Source organism: Ambystoma mexicanum, chromosome 5p (assembly GCF_040938575.1).
Source record: "Ambystoma mexicanum isolate Mex_15411 chromosome 5p, UKY_AmexF1_1, whole genome shotgun sequence".
NCBI classification, from domain to species: Eukaryota; Metazoa; Chordata; class Amphibia; order Caudata; family Ambystomatidae; genus Ambystoma; species Ambystoma mexicanum.
Window position 1 is genome coordinate 887,512,625 of NC_090930.1, and position 19,217 is coordinate 887,531,841.

Consider the following 19,217-nt stretch of genomic DNA (forward strand, 5'->3'; position numbering starts at 1 on the left):
ACCTTTGCACATATTTGTATGTAGATTGCTATTCTTATTTATCTCGCTTATATTCAGCATAGAAAAGTTTGGGTTTTTGTCTTTATTAATACGAGTTAAATCCATTAGTAGTTTATTGACTAATTGTAATGATTGTCTTCTTTCTGTCTGATTCTCATGTTGTAGTTGTACTATAAAAGGGAGAAATGTTAGCTGACGATGCAGGAATGTTTCCAAACGAGGGGTCTGGATCTAAATTGGCAGAAAAAAAAGACCTCAGCACCACAATCGTCAGGACATGTTTCATTTGTATTTAAGGTGCTGTTCTGTATTCCAGTATGAGCAATGTTCAACGAGCCCACAGTCCATTTTTTGTTTCTAATTTCAGGACCAGGTTTAGTCCTTTCTTCGTTTCTCGGCATGGGCGGGGGCTCCTCCCCTCCCGATATGTCTCGGGAAGACACGAAGACCCGAAGGACACTCCCACCAGCATCCACCAGCCCGAGCACGTCCCCGCCCGCCGGGCCCTGCGAGGTGGCCCGCAAACAAGCAGCGTCCACGGACGAGGGCAAACATGAAAAACCCATAGACCCACGCGGCCGGGCCGCAGGGCCACCGCACAAGCCACGCCGGCCCCACCAGCCACATCAGCCGGCGGGACCGTGGACCGGGAGGCCGTGGCCATGGCGCATGCACCATCGGCCCTAACAGCCCCTGCCGGCTCCGCAGCCACCACGGGAGCCCAGCGCTCCGCCACACAGCAAACGCCAGCCAAGCCGGCAGACCCCAGCTCGCACCCGCTCACCAATGCAAGTTCCGCTTTCGTTTTTCCAGGTATCAATGAGCTGCTCAAACTTGTGTTTAGCCTGTTCATATTAGCAGTCATAGCAGGCTGTTGCATTTTGTGTATTGAGTGTAGTGATTGCGGTTCCACTAATTCTACTTGTTCACAGTCTACTTGTTCACAGTCCGCCTGTCCACAGCTGTTACATCCTTCCACATGGCAGTATTCACCATCTTGTATATTTAGGTGATCACCATTACTATGGGCTTGATTGTGTAAATCTAGGCACGGCACTCTACTATCCGCAAAAATCGTCAAATTAGATGGCATTTGGTTACTCACTTGTAGCCCGTCAGGGGGGCAGCAAGGGAACTTTTATCCACCAGACCAAGAGCTCCCTTGCGCAGTTGTAGCCTAGTAAGTGGATGAGGGCCAGCAAGGGGGGCCAATATGAGAATCGGCAGATTTGCCCCTGGACCACCTCACACTAGGTTTGTTGGTTTGTTGTGTGGTTCCAGGCCCCATTTCTCCCTAGAGCTCCACAGACTCCAAGAGACTCTGCAGACTCCGCGGTGAATCTGGGTATTTGTAGAATAGTTCCGACTTCAGCAAGGGAAAGAGAAAAGCCACTGGTCACTCCAAGAGACTCTGCAGACTATTCTTGAAGACTGGCCCCATTTCAGGGTGTTTTGGCTGAAAGTTAGATCAACCATTAAATGTATATCTAATCTCGATGGTTCTCATGATCCACTTTACAATTTATTAGGTGTGTAACATTACATAGGTTCCTGTATATTTTCAGCCAAAGCGGACGTATTAGCCCACCTCTTACTTGCAGCTAAATTGGTATTCGAGTCTTTCTGGGGTAAATGCGCCTCGACAAGTGCTAATAGGTGGTTGGTAAAGGGTTGGGTAAAGGGTTGGGACATCAGAGTTAGCCTAAGAGGATTAAAAGGTTTCAAGAGGTGTTGACTGCACAAGGGATTACCATAGCAACCTTATCTTTCAAATGCATCGGAGGACCATCATCTTTTTGATTAGAATGTATAGTTTAGCTTAGCTAACCAATTGATCTCCTATATTTGCGGTTTAAGTTAGTGACCGCGCTCTATGTGAATTCTTTACAGATGTGTAGCTGTTGATCGAGATGTAATGAGGCATGGGAGGGGAGGGGATGGGTGTGGTTCCTTTTCTGGTATAATCAACAATTATATTTCATCCATTGATTTGATGTAATGGTAAATAAAAAATAAAAGTATCCAAAAAATAGTACCCATCTATTATTTTAAACATTAACTGCACTATATTTACCATCATTCTTGTTTCCCTTTCCCATTTTTAGGTTGATCAAAATAGGAAGAGACTGGTTGGCAAAATTAAGAAAAAGGCCCTGGTTATCAAACATTAGGAATTGGAGAGTTACACCGCAAGTCAAGACAATTGTATGGGTTTATGGGAAGAAGAAACAATGATTTTTTTCGTGGAATAGTTTTTATTTTCTTAAGTAGTTATCAGAAAATATTACTTTTCAATGTCTGATTTGTGAGGAATGTTTTTGCGGTGGTGTACAGGTAGCTATGAACCACAAGTTTTTTTTAGAGCAACTGGCATTTAATTGGATGCAGAATGCTTCTGGAATATCATGGACGCCTGTGGTGAACTGAAATATTACTATAATACAAAGTGTTGAGAGTATTTTATTCCATAAAAACATGGTCAACTGCCATCTGTTACTAGCCGTATTTGATAAAGCTTTTAACCTTTAATTTATGTTCATCGGCCATCAACTTCATTTTGTGTGCTGCTATGTGTGCACAACGCAATCTCCAACCCTGATAAGACAACATAGTTGAGACCGTTGCCATGAAAAAGGGCTCTGCAAGGAAGGATGGGGTGTGAAGAGAGCGATTCAGATGGTTAAGAACTTGAGGTTGCACCACAACAGCTCTTCCCATGGACACCTTGGACCAGAGAGGCCACACCTCCACATGATGACCAACCCCTGTTCAAAGAAGCTCAACATGCACCTCCTCCTCAGACACGGTCAACCCTTTTTTCCACTCTCAGATTTTATGTTAGGTAATAGAGTGGCAGGGTTAAGTTCTCAGCAAGAACATGATTTTGGCTGCTGCAGCTTGCATACCTCCAAAGGTGCATTTACCCAAGAATTACTCTACAATAGGTTATAGAACAGCTCAAGTATCTGTATGCAATTGGAACCAATCTACAAGAAGGAAAGATCGGTAACAAAAAAAAAAGTATAGAAAATGGCATGGATGACCTGTGGACCTTATACCTGGAAGGGAAAGATGTTGGGGTAATTTATCAACTTACGAAGCTTTGGGGAAAGATTTAAATTATTTTTAAAGCTTTGGACTACTGGATTTATTTCTTTTTAATTAAGTTTAATTATTCCTTTTCTTTGGAAGGTGAATTTTCACTGAATTATTACTTGATTGTACTGCACAAAAAGATTTTATAAAACAAATGCATTATTAAAATAAAAAATTAAACAGTTACAACAAATTTAAAACAAGTATAGAAATAGTGTAGGGCGTGGATTGGCGGCCATGCTGTGAGGTAGCAGACCCACAGAGCCCCAGATAGATCCTACGAATATCAACCATACTGGTCAGATTTGCCTGGAAAATCAAGGAAAAGGTGTCAGAGGTTGAAGAAAATAGGCAAGCAAAATAAATAAACAAATAAATAAATAAATAAATAAATGGAGAAGAAAAATGAAAAAAAAAAATATATCGCTGTGCGGGGAAGCAAGGAATCAACACACGGCAGACTGCAACGTAGCGGCATACGCTCCAGGGAAAAGATGGCGGTCGCGAGATAGCTGCCCTGAGACCGGACGGCAGTGTGAGCCCACATAAGTGAGGCAAATAACTACAATCCAGTGTCGGATGCAGTACTGAAGGGAGCCTGAGGAAGAGAGGCGGGAGACTGCAGCCCAACGCAGGAAGGGGCAGCCCTGTGGGCGTTTACATATAGCGGCGGAAGAACAGGCGAGCCCAGGGGGAACAAGCCAAACGAAGGAAGGAAGCCCGCAGTGGAGAGCGGCGGTCCCTTTAGCCCCCCCTGCTCTCCTGCAGCAAGCGTAGTGACCGGCCCATGGTGGTGACTAAAACACACTGCGTTGGAGGGACAGACTATCCGCTGAGGCACACAAAGAACATCTCACCGACCGGTGAGACAAGAGACTGTGAAACTGCTGTTTTGTGACCCCATGAAGCCACCTAGTGAGGAGAAGCCTCTCCACCGGGACGAGTGGGGAACAGATAACACGGCATATGGTGAGGGATACAGACAGCGCACTGCAACAGAGAGCAGTGAAAGCTCAGAGGAAGCAGGCTCCGCCCACCCAACATCCAGGGGACACAAAGGCAGCAGAACGAGGTGTTCGGCCTTGCAGGGAAGAAGATTATCCCTCTATATAATCCTCACCTCAACAAGCGCAACAAGAGGAGCTGTACCCCTGCAATTGCAGTGGCGGCAAGAGCACAGATGCTCAGAGAGGTGGGAAGGTCCCCAGGAGGAAGAGACAAGAGTGGTGGTACACAGTTAGTGCTGGCTCCTCCCTGATCCTGAAGATGACTAAAACGTGATCAGGCACTACGTACGGCCCGAAGTTGAGGAATACTACACGACTGCCCAAGTGTTCATGATAAGAGCCCAGTCACGAAAAGTGCAACAACAGTACTTGGAACCTGACAGCGCACACAGTGAGATACCCCACGAGGCAAGGTTAAGTGAGTGAGGCACCCACTTCAGAACTCAGGACGGGGTAAACGCAGAGCTGTACGCCAAAAGAGAGGGGAGAGAGGCAAACACACCCTAGAGCACAAAATGCATGCAGTGATGGTAGACGTGGGTCTGCTGCGTCAGGAAGCCTGGGCTCTGGCAGAATGGATGGGCACGGCGGAACAACAGGAGCAGTAAAATACAAATACCATAGCAAGCGACCTAATCCCAAATCACAAGCATGCTAGGGAGGATACAGAGACTGGAGCACAGAGCAATGTCAATGCACCGCCATAACAAAACAGAAAACAGGCTTGAAGAGGCCCGCGAGAAGATGCAAAACAGAACATGTGAAAAAACACTAAGACAAGGAACCAAGACCAGGAACATTAAAAAGGGGGAGACCAAGAATGGGTAACCCTGAGGCTGCACCGACAGTTGCTACAGCGAGCAACCCCCCACAGAACGCTGAGAAAAGTTTAAGATGTCAGTTAAAAAGACATTGCGCTGCGGAGGGCCACCCCCTGGAAATTGGGGCTGAGCTAGAGAAGCAGCTGAGCCTGACCAGGGGGAGGGAGGCTGGGCGTTTGTTCAAAGTTAAAGTTTGTTGTTCAAATGTTGGAAAGAAGGCGGGAGAACACATCAGCACCAAAGAGAGATCAGAAGGCTCACAGAGCAAACAAGCACGCATACCACGGAGAGCCAAACCACATGAGAGAAGTACGGACCAACAAAAATGCCAGACCCACACACTGAGAAGCCGACGAGGACATGGAAGAGATGCTGGAAGTAAGATATGCAAACGTGAGAATCCAAGCAAAGGGAAGGTTGTAGGTGTACGTACGGAACAGACAGGCCAGTGGGAAATGGCAGGCCACGCAAAGAGAGGAAAGGATGAGTCCTGAGGAGATAAGCATAGCCACGTGTAACGTAGGAGGACTGAACAACTATGTCAAGAGGCTGAGAGTGTACTCATGGCATAACAGATTGAAAGTGAGTAGCAATGCTACAATAAACACCTGACAGAAGGGAAAATGACCAAGATAACAAGTAAGTACGAAGGGAAGATATACGGATCAACCTACTCCACCTTCGCCAGAGGGGTATTGACTTGGATAGCCCCTAATGTCCCCTTTCAGCATATAACTGTTGACAAGGGCAAGTTAGTAATTGTACATGGACTACTATAAAACAGGGAAGTGTGTTTTGCAAATACGTACGTACGCACCAGACCATGACGCAACGGGATTCTTTAGAATTCTTGCCCCCCCAACTCTCCCTAGACAGCGGAGCGGCATACAACTGGGGCGGGGACCACAACTGCACAATCAACTCATTGCTGGATAGGTCAGACACTAAATTCAAGAAACCAGCACCACCGGCAAAGGCCTTGCAGACGCTCCTGAGCCAATTGAGGCTGGTTGACGCCTGGAGAGAAGCACATAATGAAACAGGGGAGGAAACCCTAGGTGAGTTCACAAACAGAATATATGGCAAGGTCCCTTTCAGACCATACCCCATTGGTGACGGTATGGAGATACACAAACACACGGGCCCTCACACCAACATGGCGGTTGAGAGCTGAAGCACCATTAGATAGCGAAATCCAGGAACACATGCAAGAGGCCATTGAAGAATACTTGGAGCATAACACCGGCAGTGTAGATAAAGTTGGAACCCTGTAGGAGGTGGTCAGGGGGACGGCGATAGGGAAGACCGGGGGCCTGAGGAGACATATACTGTCGGAAACTGGTTAAAGTAGGAAAGAAATAGCAGAGGCTGAGAGACAAGCAGGACTAGCGGGGAGGGAACCAGCAGAGTTGCTATCATTAAGGCAGAAGTGCATCGCCATCTGGGAAAGACTGGGGTAACTAAATAGGAGATACATCAAAAAACGACATGCCGAAAGCGACAAATCGGGCAGACTCCTGGCCTGGTTGACCAAGCAAGATGTGCGAAGGGACCCGATCAACACAGTGAGAAAACAGACAGGGGAAATTGTTAGAACTCAAGAGGACATTAACCAGGTGTTCTCCCAATTCTATGAGGAATTGTACACCCTGAATCTGGGCGCAGAGGCATGGGTAAAGCAAGAGGCCTTGACCCAAATAAACTTGCCAAAACTAACAGAAGAACAGGCAGAGGTCCTAGACGCCCAGATAACAATAGAAGAAATCGAAACAGTAATTGAGAGCCTCCCAACGGCTAAGACCCCCGGGCCGGATGGAGTACCGGGGGAGTTCTATAAGAAATACAAAGGAACACTAGCACCTAAACTACTAGGAGGCATATGAAGAGGCGCACACACAGGGGCAACTAAAGGACAGCATGCTAGAGTTGCTGATCATACCCATCCTGAAACCAGAGAAATCACCCCTGGACTGCGGATCATACAGACCACTCTCTATGATCAACCAGGACAGTATGATCCTTACAGCAATCCTAGCAAACAGGTTAAAACAGGTCATACACACATTGGTAAACACAGACCAGACAGGGTACGTCCCAGGACGTAATACAACGTGGAACCTAAGAAGACTGCACCACGTCATAGATCAGACCAATCACAGGCAGGAAGAGAGCACGGTTGCCTCTCTAGACGTGATCAAGGCCTTGGACTCTGAACTGGGACTGGCTTCTGCAACACTTTGGGATGGGTAGAAGTTTCCTGCGATCGATCAGGTCGATATATACGGAACCCAGAGCTAGGGTTAAAAGGGGCAAGCATGTCTCAGCAGCATGGAGAGTATACCGAGGTACAAAACAGGGCTGCCCGTTGTCACCAGTCCTCAATATACTGGCCCTGGAACCACTGGTAGCCTTCTTGAGGAAAGAAAATAGCAATATGGGAATAAGTATAAATAACACCACCCATCTAGTCTCGTTATACGCTGAGACATGCTTCTGTATGTCAACACCCGGAAGACAACCTGCCACACTTGCTAGAGGTAGTAACAGTATTCGCTAGGCTATCGGAAATATGTATTAATAGAGATAAATCCTCCTTGTACCCATTGGCGGCAGTTAGGTGGGAGAACATAGACCATCTGCCTAATCTTGGACTAAAATGGGGCCCGGTCTCCTTCCGCTATTTAGGTATAGAGATACATCATGACCCAGCAGCATCACATCAGGCTAACACGCTAACAGCCCTGAACAATATCACTAAGTTCATGGCGTTTTGGAAGACACTCCCCCTGCAAATGCCAGGCAGGGCTGCCCTGCTGAAGATGATAGTGCTCCCCCGCCTACTGTATCACTTTACTAACGTACTCTAAACAATACTGAGGACATTTTTAAATTTTTTAAGCAACTGAAAGAATTTCTGTGGGGAGGCGGCAGAAATAGATTAGCGTTGGGTACACTACAGAGAGACTACCAGGTGGGATTAAATTACCGAACTACGAATTGTACTATCTGGCAGGACAGCTGCACTTTGTGGCACATTGGCTGGAAGACGAGACCTCCATAGATACACTACTCTTACAGCCCGCACTACAACACTGCTACCTGAAGGAGATCATATGGATGAAATAGCCTAGGCATCAGGAGTTCCCCATGCTCATCACACTGGGCCTCTCCCTGTGGAGGAAAGCATGGAAAATCTTGAAAATCCTAGACCCCTGTTCAATACATTTCCGTCTAGCCGGGCTGGTGAATGCCCAACAAGACGCACTCAAGACATACAGATGACATTGGGAGGCCAAGGGAGTAGCCCAAATAGGAGACCTCTGGAAGGAGGGTCAGTGGGTGGAGTTCTGAAAACCCTAATGGAGGAAAGAAACATATGCAGAGGCCAATTCATGCTACACAAAAGTATGGTGACAGCAATGAACAAGAGGTGGCCAGGCCTGAGCACTGGGGAAGGAACAGACAAAGTGCTAGACACATGGTATGACGTAGCAGATGGCGGGCAGACGGTGTCCAGACTGTACAAACTGTTCCTGTGCACTCAAAATGTCCCTGAGCTCCCAGCACGTGGGTAATGGGAATCGGAACTTCAGAAAACCCTCACAGACCAGGAGTGGGCGAGGCCCCTAAAATATATAAAGAAGGTCTCCAGAAATGTGAGGTTTCAACAAACACAACTATTTGTCACGCACAGGGGGTACCTCACCCCGAGCAGAATATCCAGAATGGGATGCAAAAATATCAGACTTGCCCAAGGTGAAAAATGGAAGACGCAGATATGCTGCACATGTTCTGGACCTGTCCAGTGTTGGTGGAATTCTGGGAACGAATAAGATCGAGAGCTGCGGCAGGGGGAATTCAAACGCAAGCGTGGACACCAGAATCCTATTTGCTAGGACTGTTCCCAAGGGGAGGCAGGCAGACAGTGCATCTGGCAAAAAAGGAAAGACTTAATCAGCATCCTAGCGAAACGCCGGACACCGATAGCTTGGAAGTCCAAAACAGGCCCGGCAGTCGAGGCGTGATGGGCAGACTTAAAGCGATGGGCACTGGCAGAGTCGACGGTATGGACTATGGCACTGCAGAGGGGAGCATGTGAAAGCAGCATTTAAATAACAGAATGCGGTTGAGTGTCAGGCGTGTAGAGGAGATTCCCAGCTGAGGAGCTGCTGCACCTTTTTTTACCTCACAATTCACTTTACATGAACGAGGATTTTGCTTCAGTGATTACTGACCTGCTGAGTGTGTCTTGTTGCTACACTGACCTTCGCAGACCCGCTGCGTCTGCTCTTGCTGCTTTCTCCCATACACTCTCCCTCCTGCTGCACCCGCACTCAAAACCACCCCGCGGAGCGGAGTGTGGTTGAGTGTCAGGTGTTCGGTGGCCGATGGACGAGGCCATGCTCCTAAGGCGCTCCAAGCAGCGGTCTGTGGCGGGACCCGGGATGTTTCCTTTCACCGGAACTTCACCAACGCCGCAACTTTGTAGCTAAACCCGGCAGCTAAAGATCAATCGGTGAGCAAACAAACTCACACATTTTTAAAAAACGACCTGCCCCCTTCGGAGCCCAGCCCCGCCCCCGCTACTGAATAATCATTGAAAGCCGTGACAAGTGACGGTTTAGCGCCTGGTGAACCCCCTTTTCCTTTGATTGTTTTGCTTCCTGAAAAAACATTCATGGTGGCCCACTGACAGGAGGGACGTTTGGCTCGACAGAGGAGGTGTCTGTACCCGAATCTGTGAAAGGGGGACGAACAGCAAACCTGTGCGAAGTCCGTCACGCCTAATGCCTCGGACATTTCAAATTCTTGTGACCGCAATGCTTTGGCGAGCCAGGACTCTTCCGAAGTGCTACCACAGAAGATAAACCAAGGAGAGATTCGCCGCCCCTGGTTGCCGAGGCAGCTACATCTTCAGACTCACCAATGCGGGCAACCACACGCCAGCTGTCCCCTGGCCCCTTCCATCGTCATAGAGGCTATAGTCCACAATAGCCTGTCCGCTACCAGTGAACTTTGGCCACCTAGCCTGTCGCCACTGTCACAGACGCCACTTATTGACCCTGAATCTATCTGTTCCTTTACCCCTTTCATCACAATCGATCTCACCCTGTTCCGGGGTAAGTTTTGGTGAGCCGAGGGCTCTGGTTAGGGCTTAGCCTGCCCTGAATCTGTCGACAAAGAGCCCATTGCTGGGAGTTTTCCTGTGGGGACAACTGCTGGACACAAACCTAATCAAGAGGGCTTGAGGATAAGCCCCAAAGGGGCCTTAAAAACCCTCAAAGGCCCATATACCCAAAAGCCCTCAGGCCCCTAAAATAAAAGTTTCATCAACATCAAAACCCCCTAAGAAATTGGCACAACCTGCCCGAATTTTCCATAAATTAGTAAAACGAGGTGCGGGCTTGGGAGTCTCTACGCCCTCTATGTTTCAAATAAATAAATAAATAAATAAATAAATAAATGAAAAGAAAAAAAAAAAAAGACAGCCCCACCTTTCCACAACTTATCTGATGCCGACATCTTGGAAGGAGTGGAATCTAGGATGTGGCCCCCCCCCCCCCCCCGTCCCCCCAGAGACACAGAGGCTCCTTTAGCGGATAACATTCTCCACAGAAGCCTCCAAAAGTGGTGCCACCCTGTCTGGGTACCACAGGGGGTGTGGGAGGGGGTTTAGGCACCCTGGACTGAGTTACCTTGGTAACTCACGTCGCACTCTTGTGTGATTGGCCCAAGTGGTGAGCCGGCCGGCTCACCACTTAGCATGTTTGATTGACAGCTAGACTGAGTGAATGGGTGTGTGCTGCCTAAAAGCAGGGCTTTGGGGACTGGAACTTCAGAAGTCGCCACAGGACCTAAGAATCCGAGGAGGGAGAGGCTGAGCCAACCTGCAACGACGACACCACCGGTGGAGCCCTGCTGAACCGTCTCACCACTTTTCCCGACGACAGAGGAGATCTCCAGTCCGGAGAGTATTCTTCCTTTGACTGGTGGGGATATCCAGTTTTGCCTTCTTTTCACCTTCCTGGAGCCTCTCGTGGCCACCTTGCCCATGCCAAGCACCCCGGCAATCGGAATACCACGGTTTACCACTACCGCGAAGAGAAGGGTAGTACCTTTTAACCGAAGAACTCCACGGCTGGTTTCTTCCCTGGCAGTGCAACGACCTTCATCTTTCCTCCACGGCGAGACCTCTTCTTCCTCTGGGCGAAACGCTGACTTGCACCTGCTGCCAGGAACAACTGCCCCCGCTGGAGCTTCCTTCACACTTAAGGTACTGTGTCCCGCCTGGCTTCCCTTGCGACAGATCGTTCGGGGTGACAGTAAAGCCTCGACTTTCTAACCTGGGACAACCTAGCTAACTTTTCCTGACTTTAATTTCATCCTTTTTGTGCGAACTATCTACAAGACTCTTTAGGGATAACCCCACTGTGTGAGCCTGGACCCCTGCTGCTTGCTCTCTCCAAGAGTTGGCCCGTGCAATTGACTTCCTGACTCTCCAGTAGAACTCTGCCTATCCTGCCTTACTGTGGTTCTTTTAAAAGTATTGAAACTTGTGTGCTTCCTTAACTCTGCCTTTTTCCCTCGCTTTCTTTATAACTTATTAGAGTGTCATCTTATATTAAGCGCTCACCTCGGTCTGAAAATAAGTGGTGTTTCTCACTAAGACTTGTCTAATAAGTGAATAGGGTTGTATATATGTGATAGTGACTGTGTGCTGAATTTACTTACCTCGTTTTTGCTAGTGTAAATCCCAAGTATGTCTTTAAATAAAATATTATATAGTTTTACAAAGCTCTGGTCAGTGTTTGTTTGTGATACTGTGTCTCTGTACCTATTGTGTATACTCTGCATACTGCCTAACTCTTCTTGAGGGAAGTCTGACTGCTCAGCCACAGCTACCAAGTGAATCTGTGTGGTACAGACTGCTACCAAGTGGGTTTACTGCCAATCACCTGTAGTCTTAAATCTTTTGCAGTGGTCCCTAAGGGAACTGCACAGGTTTCTGCCTAACAGTTTCCTTCTCTCCTTCTCGCTCACCCTTGGTAAGGCCCCCCCCCGCTGCATGGCCACTGTAATCTACACTATTACAAATGTCCTTCTACCTAGCCCGCTAACGTTGTATGAAAAGGCATTCCAGACCAACTGACTATAAAACATATCTTTTGCCTGCTCTCCAGCACTTTCTAAACAAGTAATGAAATGTGTACTGTTGTGTCCAACTCCATGCAAAATGCTCTCGTGCATAACTTTGCCTGTAACACCATTTAGCTGTTTGTGATCTGAACTATTTACCCTTCCTTGGTGTGCTCGAGTTCCACACACAACACACTAGGCTTCCAGCACTGAGTGCACCTACACACTTACAGGTGAGGCTTTTTCCATTAGTACACATTACATGTGTCTTCGCCCCCCGTCAGGAGCTTAATCCTTCGCTCCAGTTCGCGCAGCGCACATTTGGTGGCCCTCCCACCCCTTCTCCTTGCACCTCTGCATTCATTTTCGGGCGACGCTAACATCTCCATGGCAACCGACATAACGCGCATCGATGCGCATGCGCGCGAACACTTTCTCCCCGCGCATGCGCATTTGGCTGCTCTACACAGCTTCTTTCCGATCATCGTGCCGGTCACTCAGTAGCAGTGGCCTCAGACTTGCTGCATGCTGATACAACCGCCTCTGCATCGCTGTCCATTTCGCAAACCGACAGGCTCCCTACACAGGTAACCTGACGGCCTCTTCCGCTTCAGTCTCTTTCCTACTACGGAGAGAATTATACACAGCCCCCTGGGCCTCCACACCTAGTCCCTTACAGCTGCCTCTTTCTTTTTACATATTTTCCTCGTGCAGCTGGATGTCCTGCCTCCATACCTCTGTATGCCCACTGCCACGCTGCTGCTCCCAGTTTAGAGCAGTAGAGCTCTCCACTCTCCCAAGCTCCTTGCTGATGGCTGTACGTGATCCAACAAGCCCCGCGCTTTGTACCTAAACTGACATAGAAGATCAGGTATTCCTTCACTTCCTTGTTTTAGCCTGTGATGGGAGTAGATGCATCTTTTAGTCTCTCTATGCAGGTCGACTTCGTGCACCAAACTTACTGTCTTTGCTCTGTATTTTTGTCAGTTCTCTTTCAGACTGATGCGCTAAACAAAGTTTCGTCTTCCTGAACTTTGCCGACAGGTTCCCTCTCCTCTGCGCCATTGGAAGACGACTCTTTCCACCCACCTCTGTATGTCCAGGTCAGTGACTGACCAGCACAAGCCACTAGTTAGTGTATGTTCTTTACACTTTCCACCCGTAGGGGGTTTTTAATTTGCTTTTAATACATGCTAGCATCACAGTCTTTTGCTTCAACACCATAGTGTTCCTTTACACTAATTACGTCCTCACTGGATTCTTCCATTTAGGGAGACCCGGTCAAGGCCCTTGAAGAAGGCTTTGTACGCCGAAACGTCATGGGACACTAGACCATCCGGGCAAGCCAACCCTGTCCCAACACACCATCTGATCTACAGCTAGACGTAGACCAAAAACTTGGTTTCCTCCCAAATATCCAGCACACCTTGGAAACAACCCCTAGGATGTACTTGTGAAGACTAGCTTCAGCTCACTGTTCTCGATTTCACTTTCTAAATATTATGTGATCACAATTGCTGTGGATCTGTTCCGCATTTACGTATATGTATTGGCAAGCCTATGGCCATTTGTGAATAATTTGAATTGAGTTCTTTGTTTGCTTTTTTGTTCTCTTGTTTTTCAATAGGTCTGCCAAATATTAGGCAGGTGTTCAAAAAAACTATTAAATACCATGGGAAACCGAACCCATGTCGATTTGACATCAGCTAAATAAACAAGCTAATGTCATGCTCTCTTTTTTGTTCATATTTTTGTTAATTATAAGTATACAGTTTCTTTGATACTTAGCATGTTAAATGACACAATCTTTGCAGTTAATGTAAATGCAGAGTATTATTCATTTGAATTTATGTGGCAGGACGCCACCCCTATGTTCCAACATCCAGGCCACCACAGCATCTCTCCCGGTGGACCTGACGGGAGACTGCCTAGTTAATCAGCTGCCTCTGAAAGTTCCGATAATGGAGGGCGGGAGGAATGCCCTGTGTATCTGCAACGATGTGAGCCTCTTGAGTATCATGGAAGTCGGAGGGGAGGTGGAGGTGACAGGCAGCGTGGCCTTTCCGATCTTCACCTATCCGAGGCCTCCCGCTGTTGGCACAATGGGCAAAGCCCTTAATAAACCATGCTCAGTAGCCCAGACTGCGAGCCAAAAGCTGAGTGTTCTCAGTCGGGTGAGAGCCCCGAGCCCTGTGCCCCGAAAATTGCCTTCAGAATTCAGACCACAGGCCCTGGCTGGAGGGAGTGCTCTGCCCAAAAAGTCACAGGTCATCGCCCTCACGGTCTGTCCCTTGGCCGACTCCCTGAGCCTAACATAGTTGGCCTTGTTGGATTTATCGACTTACTCACTGGACGCTTCTACGGGCAGCCAGTCATTGGAGAAGGCGGAAACGCTTGCTGGACCTGAAGGTGATGTAAGAGCTAACGAGGAAGGGTTGCCAGAGCCTGGTCCCAGTTCTCCCATATTTTTCACCATGGAGGAGAAACGACAACGAGTGAATCTGACCGCACAATCTATTAGCTCGAGGGACCAGGCGCTTGGAACAGTACCAGCATCTAAGAACAAAACCCATCAACAACCCAAAGAAGGCCCTGGAGGGCTGGTGGCATCCGGGCCTAACAAACCTTACAGGAAAACCAACAGTCACCGTCTTGATAGGACCGGGAACAAAATCGTCCATACTCGTACTCTCAAACTGGAAAGACTATTTGTCTTAATCACCTGATCATCCTAAACCAGAGAACGATCTTGGATCTCTTCTACTCAATCCCAAATTTGAGACCGCTACGTTCCTCTGATCTGATCTGATGCTGATCAAATTCTGTGATGAGAGATGTCTTGACGCCGTCTTCCTCCACATTAAGTCCCCGGTAGTGAGAAAACATGTTGCTGAAGGCCTCAGAGTCTGTTGATGTTGGGGTTCGATTTGACGGTGATAAACCCCGGGGACGCGAATAGTCCAACTCAGACAAAGAGCACGGATATGGTCAAAGAAGACTCGTCCCTTGCCCCCCCTCCAGCCCTCTAGAGAGGTCCTTCCAGCTCAGGACTCACCCCCACAATCCTACGAGGAAACAAAAGATGACAGAGATGAGGGGAAATCACCCAGGCGGGGGCTAACCCTGAAAGATTGTTTACACTTCGGCAGAAAACTACCCTGCGGCATACGTCTTATTCACAGGCTCCTTTGTGGAGCAGATACAGGTTGCCATGGCGTCTGTACAAGCTACGAAGGAACCCGTGTCAGCTGACACGTCTCATACATGAACGACGTACAACAAAGCACGCCCCTCTTACGAGTTTAAAACTGCCGTCTTCCAGTTGGCTTGTTGCTGCTAATTTGTGTTTCTTACTATTTGCGGTTATATCCTTTTACCTTCGCGAAATCCTGTCACGAAATTCCAACTTGATCTCCTGGTTCCGACCCTTGCCCGTTATTTGGATTGTTACGTCTCTTATTCCATTGGCACTTCTTAGGCCGCTGCGGTATCGACCCGGACTGTCCCTGGACTGTTTTCTCTACGCCCTAATCATTGTCGTGATCTTCTGGTATTTGACACGGAACATTATTTGGATTGTTCTTCCTGCTCCTGCTGTCTTTTGCAACTCAGGCGTCAGCAGTACTCGGAACACTTCAGTTGCTCCAATCCTCGTTTGTGAAGCGTGTGTTTCAAGTAACCAACTGTGTTTATTTACTTCCAATTCGGCCAGCGCCATCTTTGACTATTTACCTGCTGTTCTGTTGGTGTTCCTCTCTACTGGATTTGGGACATTCATTGAACTACAACACTCAACGAACTTATTTTCAAAGTGCATATTGACGCTCTCCTGTTCCTGCACCAACCCAGCACGAGCGACCCTCGTGCCGCCCGAGTTTACTTCCCTGTACTAACTTCCCAGTTTATTATTTTTTCCTGATGTTTTCTCCAATCCTGGAAATCATTTAATCTTGAGAGTCCCACTATTCAGGTCTGTAGTTTTGGCTAAAACTCTCTATAGGAAGAATCCATTAGATTAAATCACTCAATTGGGTTTACTTCTTTACTTGTAGGTCCATTCCGGGGAAAGTTCCACTCCGATCCCTGCCTAGGTATTTCCTGTCCCATACTGTGCTTGATTGCTTACTTGTTTTCTCAGCACTAATATCTTTGTATTACTTTGTAGCTTTGGTATTGGCGGTGTGTGTTCTCCCCGCTCTTTTATTCAACTGACATCTCTGCCTGTTCCACTAGAAACAGCAGAGAGGTACGTTGTAAAGAAGAGCCCCTCTCTTGAGGAAGCCCGAGTCTTGAACTCAGGGGAGCTGGAATTGGAGGCTGAATATCGATTCCTGTGTACATATCGTCTCTCAACTATCTATCTTCCTGACCTGTTTACGGAGCGGTGAGTAACAGATTGTCCTCAGCGAAGGAGAGAAATTAGTACACCAACGCCCAAATCTCCCAATCTGCTACAGGGGCTACTCCATTCCACCACCTTATTGAATCAAACTACCAGGACCCGCTGGGAGTGGGCAGAGTTCCGTCCAGCCCGCCGGTAAAAATATGTGTGTCTTTTGAAACACTATCTTCAACTCGACTCGTTAAATGTGTCGACCAGGAAGTCACCCCTAAAAACCCTAGTTTGACCGGCATGGATTTGTTGTGGCTTTCTGGCACCTTATCGGGCCAAAAAAGCCTGTAGCAATCCAACAGCTACATTGGGGGTCAATCTGGTGGCCCCTTCACAATTACAACAACCCGTCTGCAAGCTAAGCAAAAATTGATCTCATGGAACACCCGGGGATTTGCTCACCTGAAAAACCCTACTGATATAAACATGGGCGATTATGACCCGATATGTTTACAGGAGACCTGGCTGAGGGAGACCCCGGGCATGGACGCGTTCAAATTCACCAACAACCCAGCCAAGAAAGAGCACGTGGGCCGCCCCTCTGCGGGCCACCTGACTGCGGTCAGAACTGGCAGTCCCCTCAATCTCTGTAAATCTTCAAACAAGAACCTGCTCATCCAAGTGTCAAAAATTGGATGGGAAACAAGATGCCACGGCGGGGTGTCAAAACTCTGGCGTCCGTGAGGTTAATTAACGTTTACTGGAACCCTGCCTTGATTGGAAACCAAGAGTTCATAGACCGGATTGCAGAGATTCATCTTATGGGGGACCTTAACACACTGGCAACATCATCGCAAAATCAAGGTTGGAACTTAGACGACCCCCGCAATGTCAGGCGGAACCTATGGAGCAACCGTATGGACTCCAGAGATTTGCACGTATTGAACGGCAACTGTTCAGGTGACATCCCGCCCCAGCCAACGTGGGAAAATCAGGACTCTGCATCAATCAGATTATATCTATGTATAAAAAAAAAAAAATGTCCTCTGGTTGAGCAATTTCAAATTATGAAACTGTGCATAGCGACCACCATTTGCTCCTATTAGAATGGTTATCTAGGGGTCTACAGCCCCGTGAGTACTTCCATGCAGCTCCAAATACGTGTAATGGGGGATTGCGCTTGAAACTCTCACCCAGAGAGATTCAATCCTGGTCAATTGAACAGAGACGGGACGGAGCAACGGTCAACTATTCTTCCCTACTAGAGCAATTCCATCTGCGCCCGCAGAGGGGCATACGGGTATGCAACCGCAAACACTTTCGACCCTGAATTGGTTGCACGAAAAGGAACCAGCAAGGAACACCGTACAGATCGCAAAAAAGTCAAGCTTACTAGAAGACGATGCAATAGCTAATACAGCGAAGTCCAGCTATAAAAACTGGCTCTGTGCATCAAAACACCTACGATACCAGCACGATGCAGTGGCGATGCTATCAGCCCTGGAAGGCAAAGATCCAAACAGGTTCTGGTCACTAATCAAGGCGGACGAACTTGCGCTGAGGGCAGACCAAATAAAAACCCATAGGCAAAGACACCTGGATCACACACTTCGGGAAATGTATGCGCCAGTTGGCGGAATTGTTGATCCCACCGAGCCACAAAGCCGGTCTGCTCTCGAATGAAATAAAATCTTTCTGAGGAGTCAAGCAGGGGTGTCCCTTGGCCCCGGTGCTCTTTAACTTCTTCTTGGAGGATCGTCCAGAAGCCTTTGGGGGGGGGAGGGGAGAATCACCTGGTGGACACAAAGTCGGTGGCGTTCAGCTACCATGCCTGCTTTATGCCGATGAGGTCGTTCTTATCGCCCCAACACCTGTCGGTCTGCAAATACAACTCAACGCCTTATACTCCTACATCGGAAAAAACGACTTCGAGATTAATAAGGGGAAGTGAAAATCTTGACCTTTGTTCCTGGCAAGAGGGGACCTAATCGACACGGAGGTTACATTGATGGAGAATATTGACCAGGTGTATTCCTTCCAATACCTAGGGGTGTGGTTGAGTAACTCACCAACAGAAACACCAATGCCATCACATCTAACGAAGATGAAATCCCTTACCAGCCAAGCATCTGCCCTCAACAGGAAGTTTGGACACTTTTCGATTGTACCAGTACTGAAGTACTACAAATCCAACGTTGTACCAGTTTTAACATACGGAGCGCAAGCCCTGCTCAACCTTCCTGATTCTTTATGGAACCGCCTCGAGGGGGTGGTTCTGGAAAAAAGTACTGTCTCTCCCCCTCTCCACGCCAATCGCCATTATCATTATCCAGAGAGAGTTGGGTCTCAACTCCCTAGAATCTTCAGTTACCTGGAACAGGCTGACATTATTCAGGAAGTTTCATGACCCCGCTCGACGGCAATTCTGGAAATGGCACAGAGAAATACTTGCTGGTTCAAATCTGATGTTGGTGAGATGGTGTGCATCTTCAATGTCTCTCCTAGAAGAAATAGGCAGCTCCATAGACCAAATGCTGCCTGACCCTGACCGGGTAAAAAGAAAAATCCAAGATTACGACTGGATTCAAGCCCAGGAGCAAGTAATCAGTCACAGACCTACCCTCAGAAATACATATCCTTAATACGCCTTGCAAATACTTGAAATTGTTTCCTGATAAAAGGGTTAGGGATCATTTTATGCAGACACAATTGAATTTACACCCCACAAATGATCAGAGCAGTTAGATGCCAGTTTGCGGAAAAATGGTGTCGACATTGTCACGACTCTACGAATGTAGAGTCACTACTTCATCTGATGACTCT

General features: G+C 47.9%; 1 protein-coding gene across 5 annotated transcripts in view; it reads right to left on the bottom strand.

Annotated features, from left to right (window-relative positions):
- Positions 1 to 19,217, bottom strand: part of C5PH7orf57 (chromosome 5p C7orf57 homolog) — a 709,483-nt gene that overhangs the window by 621,415 nt on the left and 68,851 nt on the right. The window lies entirely within an intron of this gene.